Source organism: Sapajus apella, unplaced genomic scaffold (assembly GCF_009761245.1).
Source record: "Sapajus apella isolate SASKATOON/1434 unplaced genomic scaffold, GSC_monkey_1.0 scaffold233, whole genome shotgun sequence".
NCBI classification, from domain to species: domain Eukaryota; kingdom Metazoa; phylum Chordata; class Mammalia; order Primates; family Cebidae; genus Sapajus; species Sapajus apella.
The window spans coordinates 52,803-73,887 of record NW_022437173.1 but is presented as its reverse complement, the minus strand read 5'-3'; the positions used below and the strand labels follow the sequence as shown (position 1 = coordinate 73,887).

Here is a 21,085-nt window from a genome sequence, read left to right as displayed (position 1 = left end):
TTTTGAGACGGAGTTTCACTCATGTTACCCAGGCTGGAGTGCAATGGCGCGATCTCGGCTCACCGCAACCTCCGCCTCCTGGGTTCAGGCAATTCTCCTGCCTCAGCCTCCTGAGTAGTTGGGATTACAGGCACGCACCACCATGCCCATCTAATTTTTTGTATTTTTAGTAGAGACGGGGTTTCACCATGTTGACCAGGATGGTCTCGATCTCTTGACCTCGTGATCCACCCGCCTCTGCCTCCCAAAGTGCTGGGATTACAGGCTTGAGCCACCGCGCCCGGCTGATGTATTCATTTTTGAGACAGAGGCTCGCCCTGTCCGCCAGGCTGGAGGGCAGTGGCACAATCCCAGGTTCAAGTGACTCTCCTGCCTCAGCCTTTCAAGTAGCTGAGGTTGCAAGTGCATGCCACCATGCCCCACTAATTTTTGTGTCTTTTTCAGTAGAGATAGGGTTTCAATATGTTGGCCAAGTTGGTCTCCAACTCCTGACCTTCAGTGAGCACATGGACAGGAAAGAAGAGATCAAGGCCTGTTCTTTGTTTCCATCTTTGGCGTTTTGAGACAGTCTCACTCTGTCGCCTGGGATGAAGTGCAGTAGTGTAACCTCACCTCACTGCAACCTCTGCCTCCTGGGTTCAAGCAGTTCTTTTTGTTCTGTTTTTGGAGCCAGCGTCTTGCTGTGTCTGCCAGGCTGGACTGCAGTGGTATGATCTGAGCTCACCGCAATCTCAGCTTCCCAAGTAGTTGGGATTGCATGCACGTACCCACCTGTCAGATTTAAAAAAATATATTTTTAGACACAGTTTCACCATGTTGGCCAGACTGTTCTTAGGTGATTTGCCTACCTAGGCCTCCCAAAATGGTGGGATTACAGGCATGAACCACTACACTCAGCCTTTTTTTCTAATGTCGAACATGGCATCCATCGTGAATTTGGGTGTCACCTCTGTGCAAAGGCCTTGGTAATCTCTGTCATTCCATTCATGTTTTTATGTGTGTTGCCAAAGCAAGCAGTTACATGTAGGAAGTGTTCTTCATGTGAGCTTATAGTATATCCTCAAAAAAAAAGAAAAAACTTTTTTTTTTGGTCAGGATCTCAAAAATACACGATGTGTATTTCATTATACAATCTTATATAATTATAGACACACAAAATAGTCTTCTACACACAGAGAATATTCTTTTTTTTTTTTTAAGACGGAGTTTCACTCATGTTACCCAGGCTGGAGTGCAATGGCGCGATCTCGGCTCACCGCAACCTCCGCCTCCTGGGTTCAGGCAATTCTCCTGCCTCAGCCTCCTGAGTAGCTGGGATTACAGGCACGCACCACCATGCCCAGCTAATTTTTTGTATTTTTAGTAGAGACGGGGTTTCACCATGTTGACCAGGATGGTCTCGATCTCTTGACCTCGTGATCCACCCGCCTCGGCCTCCCAAGGTGCTGGGATTACAGGCTTGAGCCACCGCGCCCGGCCAGAGAATATTCTTACATCACTTTGAGGTTGTGTGTGTTTGTGTAAGTCTTTTTAACTTTTTTGAGACACAGCGTGGTTATATTGCCAAGGCCAGTGTGCAGTGGTGCCATCTCTGATCACTGTCACCTCCACCTGCCACCTCAGCCTCCTGGATTAGTGTCCGTAAGTGAACACCACCACACTTGGCTACATTTTGTATTTTTTGTACAGATGACGTTTCACTATGTTGCCCAGGCTTGTCTCAAACTGCTGAGCTCAAGTGGTTCTCCTGCCTCGGCTTCCTAAAGTGCTGGGATTAGAGATGCGAGCCACCGCAACACACCCATACTTGTGTATTTCTGTTGAAATTGTACTGAGGAGCTCTTACAGCATAGTCTGTAGTCTATCCTGGAGGATGTCTGCGTGTGCGACAGTGTATTTTCTTCAACATTTTAGATTCCATTTTGGATGCTCTCATTGGGACTGTGTGTCCCTGTGCTGGAACTCAAGTGAAACTTGGCTCAACATCCGTTGCTCTTCTCTAGAAATCCAGCCTAATTCTCTTGGTTAAAGATAAGGTATGTCTAGTATGCATTGTTCTTTCTCTTTGGAGACAAAACTCAGGAGGATTGCCCCTTCATGAACAAGGGGTCACCAGCTGAGCCTTGTAAGCAAGGAAGTGGAGATGGTCCTTTCAGGGGATTATGATCTGGATTCCAGAAAACATGCAAACAGGGCCACTAAATGCATCTTTATTTTTGTGTCCATTTTAACCTTGTTGCACAAATTCCAACAAAAAACCCATTGTGCTGGAGCAAGAATATCTCATGCTGTGACCCTCCCGAGAGAAGCACTTTCTGTTTGAAAGAAAAGAAGTCGCTTCCCTCAGGGGGGTTACTGTTTGAGAAAAGCAACGTTCAAATTGATGCTGATCTTGGTAAGACATTTGCAGGGCATGCTTATAATCAGACCTAGATGATGTTGGGGTTCTGTTTTTGTTTTGTTTTTTTCTAAGACAGGGTCTCTCTTGCCCAGCGTGGAGTGTGGTGGCACTTCCAACCTAGATCTCTTGGGCTCAAGTGGTCCTCTTTTAATTTAATTTTTTATTTTTTGAGGCGGAGTCTCACTCTATCACCCAGGCTGGAGTGCAGTTACAGGATCTCCACGCACCACAACTCCTGCCTCCCAGGTTCAGCAATTCTCCCACCTCAGCCTCCAAAATAGCTGGGATTATAAGCACCCACCACCACACCCTGTTAATTTTTGTATTTTTGGCAGACAAATGGTTTCACCATGTTGGCCAGGCTGGTGTCAATTCCTGACCTCAAGTGATCCTCCTCCCTGGCCTCCGAAAGTGGTGGGATTACAGGTGTGAGCCACCGTGCCTATCCTCTTCAACATTTGAGTTTTCATTTTGGATGCTCCCATTGCAGTGTGTCCCTGAACTGGAACTCAAGTGAACACTTGGCTCAACATCCATTGCTGTTCTCCAGAAATCCAGCCCAATTTCTTGGTTAAATATAAGTTATGTTTAGTAGGCATTGCTTCATCTCTTTGACAAAACTCAAGATGCTTGCCCCTTGATGAACAAGGCTAACCTGCTGAGCCTTTGAAACAAGGAACTGGAGATGGTCCTTTTAAAAGGGCCTATGTCTGGGATTCCAGAAAACATGCAAACAGGGCCAATATGTGCATCTTTATTGTTGTGTCCATTTTAATCTGGTCAAGGAAAATTTCCACAGAAAACCCAGAATGCTGGAGCAAGATCTCATGCTGTGACCCTCCAAAGGAAAGCACTTTCTGTTGTCTATAAGAAATGAATGAGTTTTCCTTTAGAGTGTTACCGTTTGAGAAAAGCAACGATGAAGTTGATGCTGAACTTGGTAATACCTTTGCAGAACATGCTTATCATCTGGCTTGGATGATGGTGGGGTTCTTTTTTTTTTTTTTTTTTTTTTTTTAAGATAGTGTCTCTGTTGCTCAGGTCGGAGTGTGGTGACACTCCTAATGTAGGTCTCTTGTGCTCAAATGGTCCTCTTTTTTGGGACAGAGTGTTGCCCTGTGAGCCAGGCTGCGGTGCAGTGGCTCAACCTCAGCTCACTGCAACCCCCGCCTCCGAGTTTCAAGGGATTCTCCTGCCTCAGATTTCTGAGTAGCTAGGAATAGAGGTGACTAACACCACGCCTGGCTAATATTTGCATTTTTCTTTCTTATTTATTTACTTTTGATACGAAGTCTTGTTGTCACCCATCCTGGAGTGCAGTGGCAGGATCTTGGCTAACTGCAACCTTTGCCTCTTGGGTTCAAGCAGTTCTTCTGCCTCAGCCTCCCAAGTAGCTGGAATTACAAGTGCCCACCAACACACCTGGCTACATTTGTTTAAGTGGAGGATGGGTTTCACCCTGTAGGCTAGGCTGGTCTCTAGCCCCTGAGCTCTTAAGTGAGTTGCCCGCCTTAGCCTCCCAAAGTGCTGAAAATGCAGGTGCGAGCCACTTCGGCGAGCCACGATCACCTTTTACATGCTGGAAATTATTCTGGCACTGGTTTCTACATAGAACCTCACCTGGGGTCAGGTGGAATTGAAGGGGACACTAGTGTCCCTTGATAATGGGATGTGCACTGCTTACCAGGAGCACAGAGGTGGAGTGCATGGGATTTGAATTTTCATTGGGTAAATGAAGCTGAAATTATGCGTGCATGATCAGCTTACATATGCAACAAGATGTGTGTTTGCGGCAGTGTACATTCTTCAACATCTTAGATTCCATTTTGGATGCTCCCATCTGGACTGTGTGTCCCTGTACTGGAACTTGAGTGAACACTTGGCTGAAAATCCATTGCTGTTCTCTAGAAATCCAGACTAATTCTCTTGGCCAAAGATAAGGTATGTCTAGTAGGCATTGCTTTTTCTTTCTGGAGTCAAAACTCAGGAGGATTGCTCCTTGATGAGCAAGGGTAACCTGCTGAGCCTTGGAAGTGAGAAACTGAAGATGGTCCTTTTAGGGGTTTATGTTCTGTATTCCAGGAAACATGCAAACAGGGCCAGTAAATGCATCTTTATTTTTGTGTCCGTTTTAACCTGGTCAAGGGAAATTCCAACAAAAACCCCAGAGTGCTGGAGCAAGAAGATCCCAGGCTGTGACGCCCTGGAGGGGCGTGCTTTCCGTTGTTTGTAAACAAACAAAGCACATCCCTCTAGAGTGTCACCGTTTGACAAGAGCAATGTTGAAGTTGATGCTGACCTTGGTAACACAGTTGCAGAACATGCTTATAGTCAGACGTGGATGATGTTGGCGTTTTGTGTTTGTTCTGTTTTTTTTTTTTTTTCATACGACAGGGTGTGTGGTGCCCAGGCTGGAGTGCCGTGGCACTTCCAACCTGGATCTATTGGGCTCAAGTGGTCCTCTTTTTTGGGACAGAGTCTCACCCAGTGACCCTGGTGACACAGTGCAGTGTCAGGAACTCCACTCACTGCAACGTATGCCTCCTGGGTTCAAGCAATTTTCCTGCCTCGGCCTCCTGAGCAACTAAGATAACAGGCATGTGCCACCACACCCAGGTAATTTTTGTATTTTTATTGTTTATTTATTTTTGAAGCAGAATCTCACTGTTTTGTCCAGGCCGGAGTGCAGCGGTGCTATCTCGGCTCAATTGCAATCTTTACTTCCCACCTCAGCCTCCTGAATAACTGTCTGCAGGTATGCACCACCACCTGGCGAACTTTTGTATGTTTTGTATAGATGTGGGTTCACCATGTTGCCGGGCCTGGTCTCGAACCCCTGAGTTGAAGTGATCCTCCCACCTCGGCCTCCTAAAGTGCTGGGATGAGAGGTGTGAGCCACTGTGCCCAACCAGTTCTTGTGTGTTTCTGCTCAAATTTTATTGAGGAGCTTTTGCTGCATAGCCTGGCCTCTATCCTGGAGGATGTTTGTGCCTCTGACAATGTATTCTTCAACATCTTAGATTCCATTTTGGATAGCCCCATGGGGACTATGTGTTTCTGTGCTGGAACTCAAGCGAACACTTGGCTCAATATCCATTGCTGATCTCTAGAAATCCAGCCCAATTCTTTTGGTTAAAGATAAAGTATGTCTAGTGGGCATTGCATTTTCTCTTTGAGGACAAAAGTCAGGAGGATTGCTGCTTCATGATGAAGGCTAACCTACTGAGCCTTTGAAGTAAGAAAATGGAGATGGTCCTTTTAGGGGTTTATGTTCTGGATTCCAGAAAACACGAAAACAGGGAGAGTAAATACATCTTTGTTTTTTGTGTTCATTTGTTTTTTGAGACACAGTCTTGTTCTGTCGCCAGGTGCCAGGCTGGAGTGCAGTGGCGCAATCTTGGCTCACCACAATCTCCGCCTCCTGGGTTCAAGCAATTCTCCTGTCTCGGCCTCCTGAGTAGCTGGGACTACAGACACACACCACCACACCCAGCTAATTTTTGTACTTTTTTAGTAGAGGAGTGTCACCATGTTGGCCAGGATGGTCTTGATCTCTTGACCTCGTGATCCGCCCACCTCGGCCTCTCAAAGTGCTGGGATTACAGGCGTGAGCCACCACCCCTGGCTTTTTTGTGTTCATTTTAACGTAGTCAAGAAAGATTCCAAAAAAAAAAAAAAAAATTCAACATACTGGAGGAAGATCTCAGGCTGTGACCGTCTACAGGGAAGCGCTTTCTGTTGTCAGAAAGAAAAGAAAGTGCATCCTTGTAGTGGGTTACTGTTTGAGAAAAGCAACGTTGAAGTTGATGCTGATCTTGGTAATACGTTTGCAGAACATGCTTATGGTCAGACTTAGATGATAAAAGATGTTGTTTTTGTTTTTGTTTTTCTTAAGATCAGGTGTCTGTTGCCCAGGCTGGAGTGGAGTGGCACTTCCAACCTAGATCTCTTGGGCTGAAATGATCCACTTTTTTGGGACAGTCTTACTCTGTGACCTAGACTGGAGTGCAGTGGCAGAAACTCTCCTCAGTGTACCCTGTGCCTTCCGGTTTCAAGCCATTCTCCTCACGCAACCTGCCAAGCAGCTGGGATTAGAAGCATGAGCCACCATGCCCCGGTAATTGTTGAATTATTTTTCTATTTCTTATTGATTGATTGGGACAGGGTCTCATTGTCTTACCCAGGCTGGAGTGCAGTGGCACAGTCTCTGCTTACTGCAACCTCTGCCTCCCAGGTTCAAGCAGTTCTCCTGCCTCAGCCGCCTGAGTAGCTAGGATTACAGATGTGTGCCACCATGCCCAGCTAACTTAGAATCCATTTTGGATGCTCCCATCGGGACCGTGTATTCCTGTACTGGAACTCAAGTGAACACATGGTTCAAAATCCATTGCTGATCTCTAGAAATCCAGCCCAATTCTCTTGGTTAAAAGTAAGGTATGTCTAGTAGGCATTCCTTTTTCTTTTTGGAGACAAAGATAATTCCAACAAAAAATCCAGAGTGCTGGAGCAAGAAGATTTCATGCTGTGACTCTCCAAAGGGGAGCGCTTTTTGTTGTCTGAAGGAAAAGAAGGCGCTCCCCTTTAGAGGTTTACGGTTTGAGAAAAGCAACGTTGAAGTTGATGCTGATCTTGGTAATACATTTGCAGGGCAAGCTTATAATCAGACTTGTCTGATGGTGGGGTTCTGTTTTGGTTTTGTTTTTTGCCAAGACAGGCTCTCTTTTGCCCAGCCTGGAGTGTGGTGGCACTTCCAACCTAGATCCCTCGGGCTCAAGGTGTCCTCTATTTATCTATTTATTTAGAGATGGAGTCTCACCCTGTTGCCCAGGCTGGAATGCAATGTGTCCAGTTTAACCTGGTCAAGGATAATTCCAGCAAAAAAAAATCCATGGTGCTTGAGCAAGAAGGTCTTGCTGTAGCCCCCTTGAGGGAAACACTTTCTGTTGTGTGAAAGAAGAGAAAGTGCTTCCCTTTAGAGAGTTACTGTTTGAGAAAAGCAACGTTGAAGTTGATGCTCAGCCTCCCAAGTAGCTGGGATTACAGGTGCCCACCACCACACCCGGCTTTTTTTTTTTTTTTTTTGTATTTTTAGTAGAGACAGATTTTCACCATGTTGGCCAGACTGGTCTTGAGCAACAGGCCTCAGGTGATCCTCCTGTCTCAGCTTCCCAAAATGATGGAAATAAATGTGTGAGCGACTGTATTCGGCTTTGTCTTATATTTAAAATTGGGGAGGGGGGAAGATGCCCGTACCTAAATAGCAAATCATTTGTTATTCAAGTAGCTCTCAAATACATCGTTTATCAGAATTACAGATTTAACTGGGGGAGGGGCATAAACCAAAGGCATTGCTTTTTGTCTTTCGGATCAAAACTCAGGAGCATTACCCTTTGATGAATAAGGCTAACCTGCTGAGCCTTTGAAGCAGTTAACTGAGATGGTCCTTTTAGGGGTTTATGTTCTGGATTCCAGAAAACATGCAAACAGGGCAAATAAAGGCATCTTTCGTTTTGTGTCGAGTTTAACCTGGTCAAGGAAAATTCCAACAAAGAACCCAGAGTGCTGGAGCAAGATGATCTCCTGCTGTGACCCTCTAGAGGGAAGCACGTTCTGTTGTCTGAAAGAAAAGTTCGTGCATCCTTTTAGAGTGTCATTGTTTGAGAAAAGCAATGTTGAAGTCGATGCTCATCCTGGTAATGCATTTGCAGACCATGCTTATAGTCAGACTTGGATCATGTCGAGGTTCTGTTTTTGTTTTGTTTTTTTCCAAGGTAGGATCTCTGTTGCCCAAGCTGGAGTGGGTGGCACTTAGAACGAGATCTCTCGGGCTCCAGGGATCCCCTTTTTACTTATTTTAAATTTATTTTTATTTATTTATTTATTTTTGAGATGGAGTTTTCCCTTTTGCCCAGGGTGGAGTGCAATGGCACAATCTCAGCAATCTCCCCCTCCTGCCTTCAAGCGATTCTCCTGCCTCAACCTCCTGGGAAGGTGGGATTAGAAGCGTCCGCCACCACACCCAGCTAATTTTTGTGTTTTTAGTAGAGACGGGGTTTCGCCATTTTGGCCAGGCTTGTCTTGAACTCTTGACCTAAGGTGATCTGCTCCGCTTGGCCTCCCAAAACACTGGGATTACAGGCGTAAGCCACATGCCCCTCCTCAAGTGGTCCTCTTGAGTCAGCCTAGACTGTGGCCTCTTGGAGGATGTTCGTGTGTGTGACAATGCATATTCTTCAGCATCTTAGGTTTCATTTTGGTTGCTCCCATATGGACTGTGTGTTCCTTGTGCTGGAACTCAAGTGAACGCTTGTCTCAGCGTCCGTTGCTGTTCTCCAGAAATTCTGCCCAATTCTCTTGGTTAAAGATAAGGTATGTCTAGTAGGCATTGCTTTTTCTGTTTGAGGACAAAACTCTGGAGGATTTCCCTTTGAACAAGACTAACCTGCTGAGCCGTTGAAGCAAGGACCTGGAGATGGTCCTTTTAGGGGTTTATGTCCTCGATTCCAGAAAACATGCAAGCAAGGGCTATAAATGCATCTTTATTTTTTGTGTCCATTTTAACCTGGTCAAGGGAAATTCCAACAAAAAACCCACAGTGCCGGAGCAAGAAGATCTCATGCTGTGACCCTCTGAAGGGAAGCACTTTCTGTTGTACAAAAAAAAAGCAAAGCGCTTCCCTTTAGAGTGTCACCGTTTGAGCAAAGCAACGTTGAAGTTGATGCTGAACTTGGTAATACATTTGCAGAGCATGCTTATAATCAGACTTGAATGATGGTGGGTTTCTGTTTTGTTTATTATTTGTTTGTTTGTTTGTTTTCTAAGACTGGGTCTCTGTTGCCCAGGTTGGAGTGTAGTGGAACTTCCAACCTAGGTCTCTTGGGCCTCAATGGTCCTCTTTTTTGGAACAGAGTCTTGCTCTGTTACCCAGATTAGAGTGCAGTGATGGAATCTTGACTCAGTGCAACCTCCGCATACCAAGTTTAAGTGATTCTCCTTCCTCAGCTTCCCGAGTAGCTGGGATTACAGGGGCCCTTCATCACGCCCAGTTAGTATTTATTGTTTTAAATGATTCATCTATATTATATTTTTTGAGACAGAGTCTCGCTTTCTCCCAGGCTGGAGGGCAATAGGGAGATCCTGCTGACCGCAACCTCTGCTTCTTGGGTTTAAGCAGTTCTCCTTCCTCAGCCTTCTGAGTAGCTTGAATTACAGTTTGCCTGCCACCACACCCGACTACTTTTTGTATATATTTTTTTAGTAGAGATTATGTTTCACCATGTTGGCCAGGCTGTTCTCAAACCCCTGACTTCAAATGAGCCGCTCACCTCAGCCTCCCAAAGTGGTGAGAATACAGGTGTGTTTCACCATGGGTGGCCATCAACACCTTTAACTCCATGGAAATTATTCTAGCACTGGTTTATAGAACGTCACTTGGGGTCAGGTAGAGTTGAAGGGGACCTCAGTGTCCCTTGAATATGGGATGTGGACTGCTTAACTAGAGCACGGAGGTGGAATGCATGGAGTTTCAGTGTTTATTGAGTAAATGAAGCAGAACTCTTGGGTGCATGACACATGTGTCTCACTATCCTGCCCAGGCTAAACTAGGGTTAGATCCTCCCGCCTCTGCCCCTCCCCCATCCTTCATAGATGGGAACACGTGAATAATAACTCATGCACAGGCAAGAGGAAAGGAAGGACTGTTCCTTGGTTCATACCCCACCCCCAGTTTAGTTTGTATTTTAGATAAACAATGTGTTTGGGTTGTACTTGAGTAGCAAATGACTTGCTGTTTAGGTGTGGACATCTTTTTTTTATTTTTATATTTTACTAATTTAAAATATGGGAATAGTCCAGGCACAGTGGCTCAGACTTGTAAATCCAGCACCTTGGGAGGCCAAGACAGGAGGGTCACCTGAGGTCAGTCATGTCCCTGCACTGGAACTCAAGTGAACACATGGTTCAAAATCCATTGCTTTTGTCTAGAAATCTTGCCCAGTTCTCTTGGTTAAGTATGAGGTATGTGTAGTAGGCATTGCTTTTTCTTTCCAGAGATAAAACTCAGGAGGATTGCCCCATGATAAACAAGGCTGACCTGCTGAGCCTTTGAACCAAGGAATTCACGATTGTCCTTTTAGATGTTTGTATTCTGCATTGCAGAAAACATGCAAACAGGGCCAATAAATACATCTTTATTTTTGTCTCCATTTAAACCTAGTGAAGGAAGATTTCAACGAAAAATTCACGGTTCGGAGCAAGGAGATCTCAGGCTGTGACCCTCTAGACGGGCGCACTTTCTTTGTCTGAAAGAAATAGAAAGTGTACCCGTTTAGAGGATTACTGTTTGAGAAAAGCAACGTTGAAGCGGATGCTGATCTTGGTAATACCTTTGCAGAACGTGCTTATAATCAGAATTGGATGATATTGGGTTTTTTGTTTTGGTTTTTTTTCCTTTTCCTAAGACAAGGTGTCTGTTGCCCAGGCTGGAGTACAGTGGCACTTCTAACCTATGTCTGTGGGGCTCAAGTGGCTCTCTTTTTTGGGGCAGTCTCACTCTGTGACCCAGGATGGAGTGCAGTGGCAGGAACTCCACTCACTGCAACCTCCACCTCCTGGGCTTAAGGAGTTCTCTTGCCTAAGCCTCCTGAGCAGCTGGGATTACAGGCATGTGCCATCACACTCAACTAGTTTTTATAGTTTTATTATTGATTGATTAATTGATTTTTGAGACAGAGTCTGGCTCTGTCGCCCAGGCCGAATTGCAGTGATATGGTCTTGGCTCATGGCAACCTCCACCTCCAATCTCAGCCTCCTGAATAGCTGTCTACAGGGACGCACCAGTATACCAGGCTAACTTCTGTATTTTTTGTACAGGCTTGGTTTCACCCTGTTGCCCAGGCTAGTCTTGAACTCCTGAGCTCAAGTGATTTGACCACCTTGGCCTCCTAAAGTGCTGCAGTTGCAAATGTGATCACCCATGCCCTACCCTTACTTGTGTGTTTATCCTCAAATTTTATTAGGGAGCTTTTTTTGCATGTTTTTTGTTTGTTTGTTTGTTTGTTTGTTTTTTGATGGAATTTCACTCTTGTTGCTTAGACTGGTGTGCAATGACACGGTCTGGGTTAACTGCAACCTTTGCATCCCGTGTTCAAGTGATTCTCCTGCCTCACCCTCTGAGCAGCTGGAATACAGGCAGGTACCATCATGTTCAACTAATTTTGTATTTAAGGAGATGGGGTTTCTTGAGGTGATTTATGGCCTAGCCTGTGGTGGTCTATTCTGGGAGGATGTATGTGTATATGACAGTGTATATTCTGCAGCATCTTAGATTTCATTTTGGATGCTCTGATCGGGTCTGTGAGTCACTGCATTGGAACTCAAGTGAACACTGGCTCAAAATCCATTGCTATTCTCCAGAAATCCAGCCCAATCTGTTGGTTAAATATAATGTATGTCTAGTAAGCCTTGCTTTTTCTCTTTGGGGACAAAATTCAGAAGGATTGCTCCTTCATGAACAAGGCTAACCTGCTGAGCCTTTGAAGCAAGGAACTAGAGATGGTCTTTTTAGGAGTTTATATTCTGGATTCTAGAAACAGGCAAACAGGGCCAACAAATGCATCTTTTTGGTGTGTCCATTTTCACTTGGTCAAGGAAAATTTCACAAAAAAACCCATGGTCCTGGAGCAAGAAGATGTCATGCTGTGACCCTCTAAAGGGTGGTGTGTTCTGTTGTCTTCAAGAAAAGCATCGAACGCGCCCCCCTTTAGGGGGTAACTGTGTGAGGAAAGCAACATTGAAGTTAATGCTGATCTTGGTAAGACATTTGCAGAGCGTGCTTATAATCAGACTTGGATGATGCTGGGTTCTGTTTCTGCTTTGCTTTTTTTTCCTAAGACTGGGACTTTGTTACCCAGGCTAGAGTGTGGGGAAACTTTCAACCTAGATATTTTGGGTTCAACAGGTCCTTTTGTTTTTCTTTCTTGAGAGAGAATTTGGTGGTGACACCCAGGTTGGAGTGTCTCTTTGGACAATCTAAAAAAGATTGCGTTCTGATGAATAAGGCTAACCTGCTGAGCCTTTGAGGTAGGAACTGGAGATGGTCCCTGTAGGGGTTTACGTTCTGGCTTCTAGCCATGGATTTTGAACTTTATGGCCTAGTCTCTGGTGGTCTATTCTGGAGTATATTTGTGTATGACCTTGTATACTCTTCAACAGCTTAGATTTCATTTTGGATGTTCCAATAGGGACTGTGTGTCCCTGTGCTAGAACTCAAGTGAACGCTTGGCTCAGAATCCATTGCTCTTCTCAAGAAATCCAGCCCAGTACTCTTGGTTAAATATAAGGTATATGTAGTAGGCATTGTTTTTTATTTCTGGCGAAAAAACTCAGGAGGATTGCCTTATGATTATCAGGGCCAACCTGCCGAGCCTTTGAAGCATGGACCTGGAGCTGGCCCTTTTAGGGGTTTATGTTCTGGATTTTAGAAGACACGCAAAGAAGGTAAATAAATGCATCTTTATTTCTGTATCTATTCTAACCTGGTCAAGGAAGATTCCAACAAAAATCCACGATGCTGGAGCAAGAAGATCTCAGGCTGTGACCCTCTAAAGGGAAGCACTTTCTGTGATGTGAAAAAACAGAAGTCGCGTCCCTTTGGAGTGTTACCGTTTGAGGAAAACAATGTTGAAGTTGATGCTGATCTTGGTAAGACATTTGCAGGGCATGCTTATAATCAGACCTGGATGCTGTTGGGGTTCTGTTTTTGTTTTGTTTTTTCTAAGACAGGGTCTCTGTTATCCAGGCTGTAGTGTGGTGGCACATCCAACCTAGATCTCTTGGACTCAAGTGGTCCTCTTTTAATTTTATTTTTTATTTTTTGAGGCGGAGTCTCACTCTATCACCCAGGCTGGAGTGCAGTTACAGGATCTCTACTCACCGCAACTCCTGCCTCCCAGGTTCGAGCGATTCTCCCACCTCAGCCTCCCAAATAGCTGGGATTATAAGCACCCACCATCACTCCCTGTTAATTTTTGTATTTTTAGCAGACAGATGGTTTCATCATGTTGGCCAGGCTGGTGTTAATTCCTGACCTCAAGTGATCCTCCTCCCTGGCCTCCCAAAGTGGTGGGATTACAGGTGTGAGCCACCGTGCCTATCCTCTTCAACATTTGAGATTCCATTTTGGATGCTCCCATTGCAGTGTGTCCCTGTACTGGAACTCAAGTGAACACTTGGCTCAACATCCATTGCTGTTCTCTAGAAATCCAGTCCAGTTCTCTTGGTTAAATATAAGGTATGTCTAGTGGGCGTTGCTTTTTCTCCTTGTGGACAAAACTCAAGATGCTTGCCCCTTGATGAACAAGGCTAACCTGCTGAGCCTTTGAAGCAAGGAACTGGAGATAGTCCTTTTAAGGGTTTATGTTCTGGGTTCCAAAAAACATGCAAATAGGGCTAATAAATGTATCTTTATTTTTGTGTGCATTTTAACCTGGTCAAAAAAGAATTCATAAACCCAGAGTGCAAGGCAAGAAGATCTCATGCTGTGACCCTCCAAAGGGAAGCGCCTTTTTGTTGTCTGAAAGAAAACAAGGCACTTCCCTTTAGAGAGTTAAAGATTGAGAAAAGCAACATTGAAGTTGATGCTGATCTTGGTGATACCTTAGCGGAGCATGCTTATCATCCGGCTTGGATGTTGGTGGAGTTCTGCTTTTTTTTTTTTTTTTTTTCCTAAGACCAGGTCTCTGTTACCCAGGCTGGAGTGTGGTGGCACTTCCAACCTAGGTGTCTGGGGCTCAAATGTTCCTCTTTTTTGGGACAGAGTCTTGCTCTGTGATCCAGGCTGGAGTACTGTGGCATGATCTTGGCTCACTGAAACCTTCACCTCCCAGTTTCAAGGGATTCTCCTTCCTCAGATTCCTGAGTAGCTGGGATTATAGGTGCCTAATTCCATGCCTGTATAATATTTACATTTTTTCATTTTTACTTATTTTTGAGACGTAGTCTCCCAGTCTCTAAGGCTGGAGGGCAGTGGCAGGGTCTCGGTCTACCCTGGAAGATGTTTGTGTGTACAACAATGTGTATTCTTCAACATGGTAGACTCCATTTTGGCTGCTCCCATCCGGACTGTGTGTCCCTGTACTGAACTCAAGTGAACACTTGGCTTAAAATCCATTGCTGTTCTATAGAAATCCAGCCTGATTCTCACGGTTAAATATGAGGTATGTGTATTAGGCATTGCTTTTTCTTTCTGAAGGCAAAACTCACGTGGATTGCCCCTTGATGAACAAGGCTAACCTACTGAGCCTTTGAAGCAAGAAACCTAGAGATTGTCCTTCTAGAGGTTTTTGTTCTGGATTTCACCAAACATGCAAATAGGGCCAATAAATGCATCTTTATTTTTCTGTCCATTTTAACCTGCTCCAGGAAAACGCCAACAAACGTGAAGTGCTGGACCAAGAAGATCTCATGCTGTGCCCCTCTAAAGGGAAGCATTTTCTGTTATTTGGTAGAAAAGAACTCGCTTCCCTTTAGAGTGTCACCGTTTGAGAAACGCCACGCTGAAATTGATGCTGATCTTGGTAATGCATTTGCAGAGCTTGCTTATAATCAGACGTGGATGATGTTGGGTTTCTGTGTTTGTTTGTTTGTTTGTTTTTCTAAGACAGGGTATGTGTTGCCCAGGCTGTAGTGCAGTGGCACTTCCAACCTAGATTTATTGGGCTCAAGTGGTCCTCTTTTTTGGGACAGAGTCTCGCTCTGTGACCCAAGCTGGAATGTCAGGAACTCCACTCACTGCAACATCTGCCACCTGGGTTCAATCAATTCTCCTGCCTCAGTCTCCCAGGCACCTGGGGTTACAGACCTGTTCCACCACGCCTGCTGAATTTTTGTATTTTTATTATCTATTTATCGATTTTTGAGACAGAGTCTCACTTTTTTGCCCAGGCTGGAATGCAGTGTTGCGATCTCAGCTCAGTGCAACCTCCACCTCCCACTTAGGCCTCCTGAATAGCTGTCTGCTTGCATGCACCACCATACCTGGCTGACTTTTGTATTTTTCATACACATGGGTTATACCCTGTTGCCAGGGCTGGTCTCGAACTCCTGAGCTCAGGTGATCCTCCCGTCTCTGTTGGGATTAGAGGTGTGAGCCACCATGCCCCACCCATACTTGTGTATTTCTGTTTAAATTTTATTCAGGAGTGATCTGCCCTGGAGAATGTTTGTGCCTATGACAATGTGTATTCTTCATACCTTAGATTCCATTTTGGATGCCCCCACCAGGACTGTGTGTCCCAATACTGGAATTCAAGTGGACACTTGGCTCAAAATCCACTGGTCTTCTCTAGGAATCTAGCCCAATTATTTTGGTTCAAGATAAGGTATGTCTAGTAGGCATTGTTTTTTTCTTGGAGACAAAATTCAGAATTGCCTCTTGATGTATAAGGCTAACCTCATACATCAAAGCTGTTTTTTTTTTTTTGACGCCTGGGACCTGGAGATGGTCCGTTTACAGGTTTATGTTGTGGATTCCAGAAAACAGGCAAACAGGGCCAATAAATGCATCTTTACTTTTGTGTCCATTTTAACCTGGTCAAGGAAGATGCTAGCAAAAAATCCACAGTGCTGGAGCAGGAAGATCTCAGGCCGTGACCGTCTACAGGGAAGCGCTTTCTGTTGTCTGAAAGAAAAGAAAGTGCAGCCTTGTAGAGAGTTACTGTTTGAGAAAGGCAACCTTGAGGTTGATGCGGACCTTGGTAACACATTTGTAGAGCATGCTTATACTCGGACTTGGATGATGGCGGGGTTTTACTTTTGTTTTGTTTTATTCCAAGGCAAGGTCTTTGTTGCCCAGGCTGGAGTGGGTGGAACTTCCAACCAAGATCTCTTGGGCTCAAGTGATCCTCTTATATTTTTATTTTTGATAGGGAGTCTCACTGTTGTCGTTCAGCCTGCAATGCAGTGTCACTATCTTGGCTCACTGCAACCTCAGCCTCCTGAGTAGGTGGGATTACAGGTTCATGCCACCATGCATGTTTAATTTTTGTGTTTTCTCTTCTATGTTTTTAGAGGTTGTTTCACCATGTTGACCAGGCTGTTCTCAAACCCCTGACCTCAGGTGATTCACCTACGTAGGCTTCCCAAAGTGCTGGGATTACAGGCATGAGCCACTCTCATTGGCCTTTTTTTTTTCTAATTTTAAATCTGGCACCCATTAGGAATTTGGATTTCATCTCTATGCAGGGGCCGTGGTAATCTCTGTTATTCCATTCTTTTTTTTTGAGACAGAGTTTTGCTCTCTTATCAGGCACCAGGCTGGAGTGCAGTGGCGCAATCTCAGCTCACTGCAACCTCCGCCTCCTGGGTTTAAGCAATTCTCCTGCCTCAGCCTCCCGAGTAGCTGGGACTACAGGCGCGCATTACCACGCCCAGCTAATTTTTGTATTTTTAGTAGAGACAGGGTTTCACCATGTTGACCAGGATGGTCTTGATCTCTTGACCTCGTGATCCACCCGCCTCGGCCTCCCAAAGCGCTGGGATTACCGGTGTGAGCCACTGCGCCCAGCCCATTCCATTCATTTTTTATGTGTGCTATCAGAGCAAGCACTTACGTGTAGGAAGTATTCTTTATGTGAGCATACAGTATATAGAACTTGTGTGCCCCTATACCGGAACTCAAGTGAACACTTGGCTCAAAATCCATGGCTCTTCTCTAGAAATCCTGCCCAGTTCTCTTGGTTAAAGATAAGGTATGTCTAGTAGGCATTGCTTTTTTTCTTTGAGAACAAAACCCATGAGGATTGCCCCTTAATGAACAAGGCTAACCTGCTGAGCCTTTGAAGCAGTGAACTGAGATGGTCCTTTTAGGGGTTTATATTCTGGGCTCCAGAAAACATGGAAACAGGGCCAATAAATGCATCTTTACTTTTGTGTCCATTTTAACCTGCTCAAGGAAGATTTCATCAAGAAATCTGTGGTGCTGGAGCAAGAAGATCCCAGGCTGTGATCCTCTCGAGGGAAGCGCTTTCTTTTGTCTGCAAAAAAAAAAAAAAGGCGCTTCTCTTGAGAGTGTTACGGTTTGAGGACAGCGGCGTTGAAGTTGTTGCTAATCTTGGTAATGCATTTGCAGAGCATGCTTATAATCAGGCTTGGACAATGGTGGGGTTTTGTTTTTGTTTTTTTCTAAGACTGGCTCTCTGTTGCCCAGTCTAGAGTGGGGTGGCACTTTCAACTTGGATTTCTTGGGCTCAAGTGGTCCTCTCTTTATTTAGAGATAGAATTTCACTCTGTCACCCAGGCTGGAGTGCATTGGCTGGATCTGCAATCGTCGCAACTCCCACCTCCCCAGTTTCACCTTAGCCTTGCAAGTAGCTGATATTACAAGTGCCCACCAGCACACCCTGCCAATTTTTATATTTTTAGGGGAGACGGGGTTTCACCATGTTGGCCAGGCTGGTCTCAACTCCTGATCTCAAGTGATCCACCTGCCTTGGCCTCCCAAAGTGCTGGGATTACATGCATGAGCCACCATGTCCAGCCTGAACTGGTCCTATTGAGTCACCCTTTCAAGTAGATGGGACTACATGGGGCGTGCCACCACACTTGGCTAAGTTGTTCATTTTTGGTAGGATGGGGTCTCTTTTGCCCAGGATAGTCTCAACTTCTGAGCTTAAGTGATCCTAAATGGATGAGCCCCCTTGTCCTGATGACCTCTTTCAAAGATAGGTGATAGGGCTAGCAACCTGGGGCACACAGAGTCCCAGTTACTGTAAAGACTGGGGTGCAAGTGTTCTTTCTTTGATTTCAAGGCTATAGCAAGCACTGATCACATCTTTATATAGTCATTGCGCTCCAGCCTGGGCCAACATAGCAAGATCCCATCTCTTTAAAAACAGATTACAAGGCCGGGTGTGGTGGCTCACACCTGTAATCTCAGCACTTTGGGAGGCCTTGGCAGACGAATCACCCAAGGCCAGGAGTTCAAGATCAGCCTGATCAACATGGAGAAACCCTGAAAAATACAAAATTAGCCAGGTGTGGTGGTGGACGCCTGTAATCCCAGATTCTTGGGAGGCTGAGGCAGGAGAATCCCTAGAACCCGACAGGCAGAGGTTGCGGTGAGCCAAGATCACCCCACTGCCCTCCACCCTGGGTGACAAACTGAGACTCTGTCTCAAAAAATAAAAATAAAAAAAAGAGTAAGTAAACCTCCATATCTATCCAGTCTAGTCTGTAATCCCCAATGGATGTCAATATTAATAAAATTTTCTTATTTTTCCTATTTATTCGTGTCTTTTCAGTTTAATGTTCTTGTCCCTGACACTAAAAATTTTTTTCTCCAACAACTTGCCATCATTTCTCAGATCTCCTTGTGCTGCAGGAAAGTGTAGTTGATCCAGTCCTCACCCAATAATGCCAACCCCAGTGAGTTCTGACTGCAGCTGCACTGGTTATCCTATTCCACCATCTCAGTGACCATCCCACTGGGCAAAACCTCGCATCTAAATGCCAGTTGCTTGGTAAGATGTGAAATGTTGGCTGTGGCTAATATAAGAAACCTATTGTAGACAAGATGAACCTCAGCCACGGTGATAAATGTTGCATGGGACAAAACCACAGACAGTTCCACAAAACCTGGAGGACCCTAGCAGGGGCTCCCTAATAACAGGTGGGGTGCACGGCAGCTCTTGTCACCGTAGTGAAAGATGCCTCTTCCCCAAGCACTCAACACCTTTCATGCCATGGAAGTTATGCCTGCAGTGCTTTATAGGACACAATTTGGGTTGAGGTAGAATTGAAGGGGACCTCGTTGTCCCTTGAAGATGGAACATGCACTACTTAGCAAAAGCACGGAGCTGCATTTATGACCACATCATAAATGCACAGTTGGCTGGGCGTGGTGGCTCACGCCTGTAATCCCAGCACTTTGGGAGGCGGAGGCGGGCGGATCACCTGAGGTCGGGAGTTTGAGACCAACCTGACCAACATGGAGAAACCCCGTCTCTACTAAAACTACAAAATTAGTCAGGTATGGTGGCACATACCTGTAATCCCAGCTACTCGGGAGGCTTATGCAGGAGAATCACTTGAACCCAAGAGGCAGAGGTGGTGATGAGGCAAGATCACACATTGCACTTCAGCCTGGGCAACGACAGCGAAATTTGTCTCAAAAAAAATGAAAGAAAAATAAAAATACAAAAATTAGCCAAGCATGGTGACATGCACCTGTAGTCCCAGGTACGCAACAGGCTGAAGCTGAGGCTTGAACCTGGGAGGTTGTGGTGAGCTGAGATTGCATCACTGCCTTCCAGCCTGGGCGATAGAGCAAGGCTGGCTCAAAAGGAATGAATAAATTAATGCATACTTGATTTAATTTTTCCATATCCAAGATGGGGGTTTCGCTATACCACCCAGGCTAAACTGGAGTCTGTTTCTTACCCCTCCCTAGTAGCTGGGACTACAGGTGAACATTTAAATCATGCACAGGCAAGAAGAGAGCAAGGCATGTACTTTGGTTCAATTTTAACATTTTGAAGCAATATCGCTCTGTCACCCAAACTGGAGTGCACTAATGTGATCTCTGCCTTCTGAGTTGACGCGATCTTTACTCGTTTTGAGACAGACGCTCACTCTGTCATTCAGGCTTGTGGGCAGTGGTGCAATCTCGGCTCACTGCAGTGTTCGCCTCCAGGGTTCCAGTAATTCTCCTGCCGTGGCCTCCAAAGTAGCTGGGATTACAGCTGCCCGCCACCACACCCGGCTAATTTTTAATTTTATTTTTAGTAGAGACGGAGTTTCACCTTGTTGGCCAAGCTGGTCTCCACCCCCTGACCTCAGGTGATCCACCCACCTCAGCCTCCCAAAGTGCTGGGATTACAGGTGTGAGTCACTGCATCCAGCCTTTTTTTTTTTTTTTTTTTTTTCTTTCATTTTTTGAGTCAGAGTCTCACTCTGTCCCCCAGGCTGGAGTGCAGTGGCCCAATCTTGGCTCACTGCAACTTCTGCCTCCAGAGTAGCTGGGATTTCAGGTGCATGCCACCACCCCTTGACTGATTTTTTTTTTCCTTTTTTTTTTTTTTTTTTTTAATAGCCTGGGTTTTACCATGCTAGCCAGGCTGATGTGGAAATCCTGACCTCAGGTGACCAACCCAACTTCACCTCTGAAAGTGGTGGGATTACAGACATGACCACCATGCCTGACCCTGTCTCTGACTTTTATGAACTGAGCAAGTAATCTTTTGAACTTTACTCTGAAATGTGAATTATTTTAGCATATTTGCCGCCACCACCACTCATGTTTGGAGAATTTTCATTACCCCTCAGAGGCTTATTCCCATGTGCAGCCAGTTCCCTCCCCACTCTTCCACCCATACCCTGCAGCCTCTCCACATCTCTCTAGCTCTGGATCTCCCACTTGTGGGCATGTCACATAGACCTGTCTTGAATGGGTGGTCCTGGCTGTCTGCAGTGTGAATTGTATCACTGAAGGGTGGTCCCTGGAGGGAAGCAGGAGGCTGGGAGAACTGGGCAGAACATCCTTTTGGAATGGAGTGGGGTGGGCAGAGCCTGAGGTCCGGGAAGCCTACAATGGTGGCAAATCCCATGTTCCTCCCTGAGAACTGCGAGGTGTCCCCCCTGGGACACTTGAAGGAGTGAAGGCATCTGGACTGGGAACACCAGGGCCTG

The 21,085-nt window shown here is 45.4% G+C and overlaps 2 long non-coding RNA genes across 2 annotated transcripts in view; one reads left to right on the top strand and one right to left on the bottom strand.

The window, feature by feature from the left end:
* The window catches only part of LOC116544858, a 19,099-nt gene extending 14,076 nt beyond the window's left edge, over positions 1-5,023 (top strand). The window contains exon 3 of the long non-coding RNA XR_004266069.1: positions 4,918-5,023. This is a non-coding gene — a long non-coding RNA (uncharacterized LOC116544858). The remainder of the gene's footprint in view (positions 1-4,917) is intronic.
* On the bottom strand, positions 4,865-16,439 carry LOC116544859. Its single transcript, XR_004266070.1, has 2 exons — positions 16,387-16,439; positions 4,865-4,968 (listed from the first exon to the last, which is right to left on the bottom strand). It is a non-coding gene; the product is annotated as an uncharacterized LOC116544859 (long non-coding RNA).
* Positions 16,440-21,085: the final 4,646 nt, after the last annotated feature.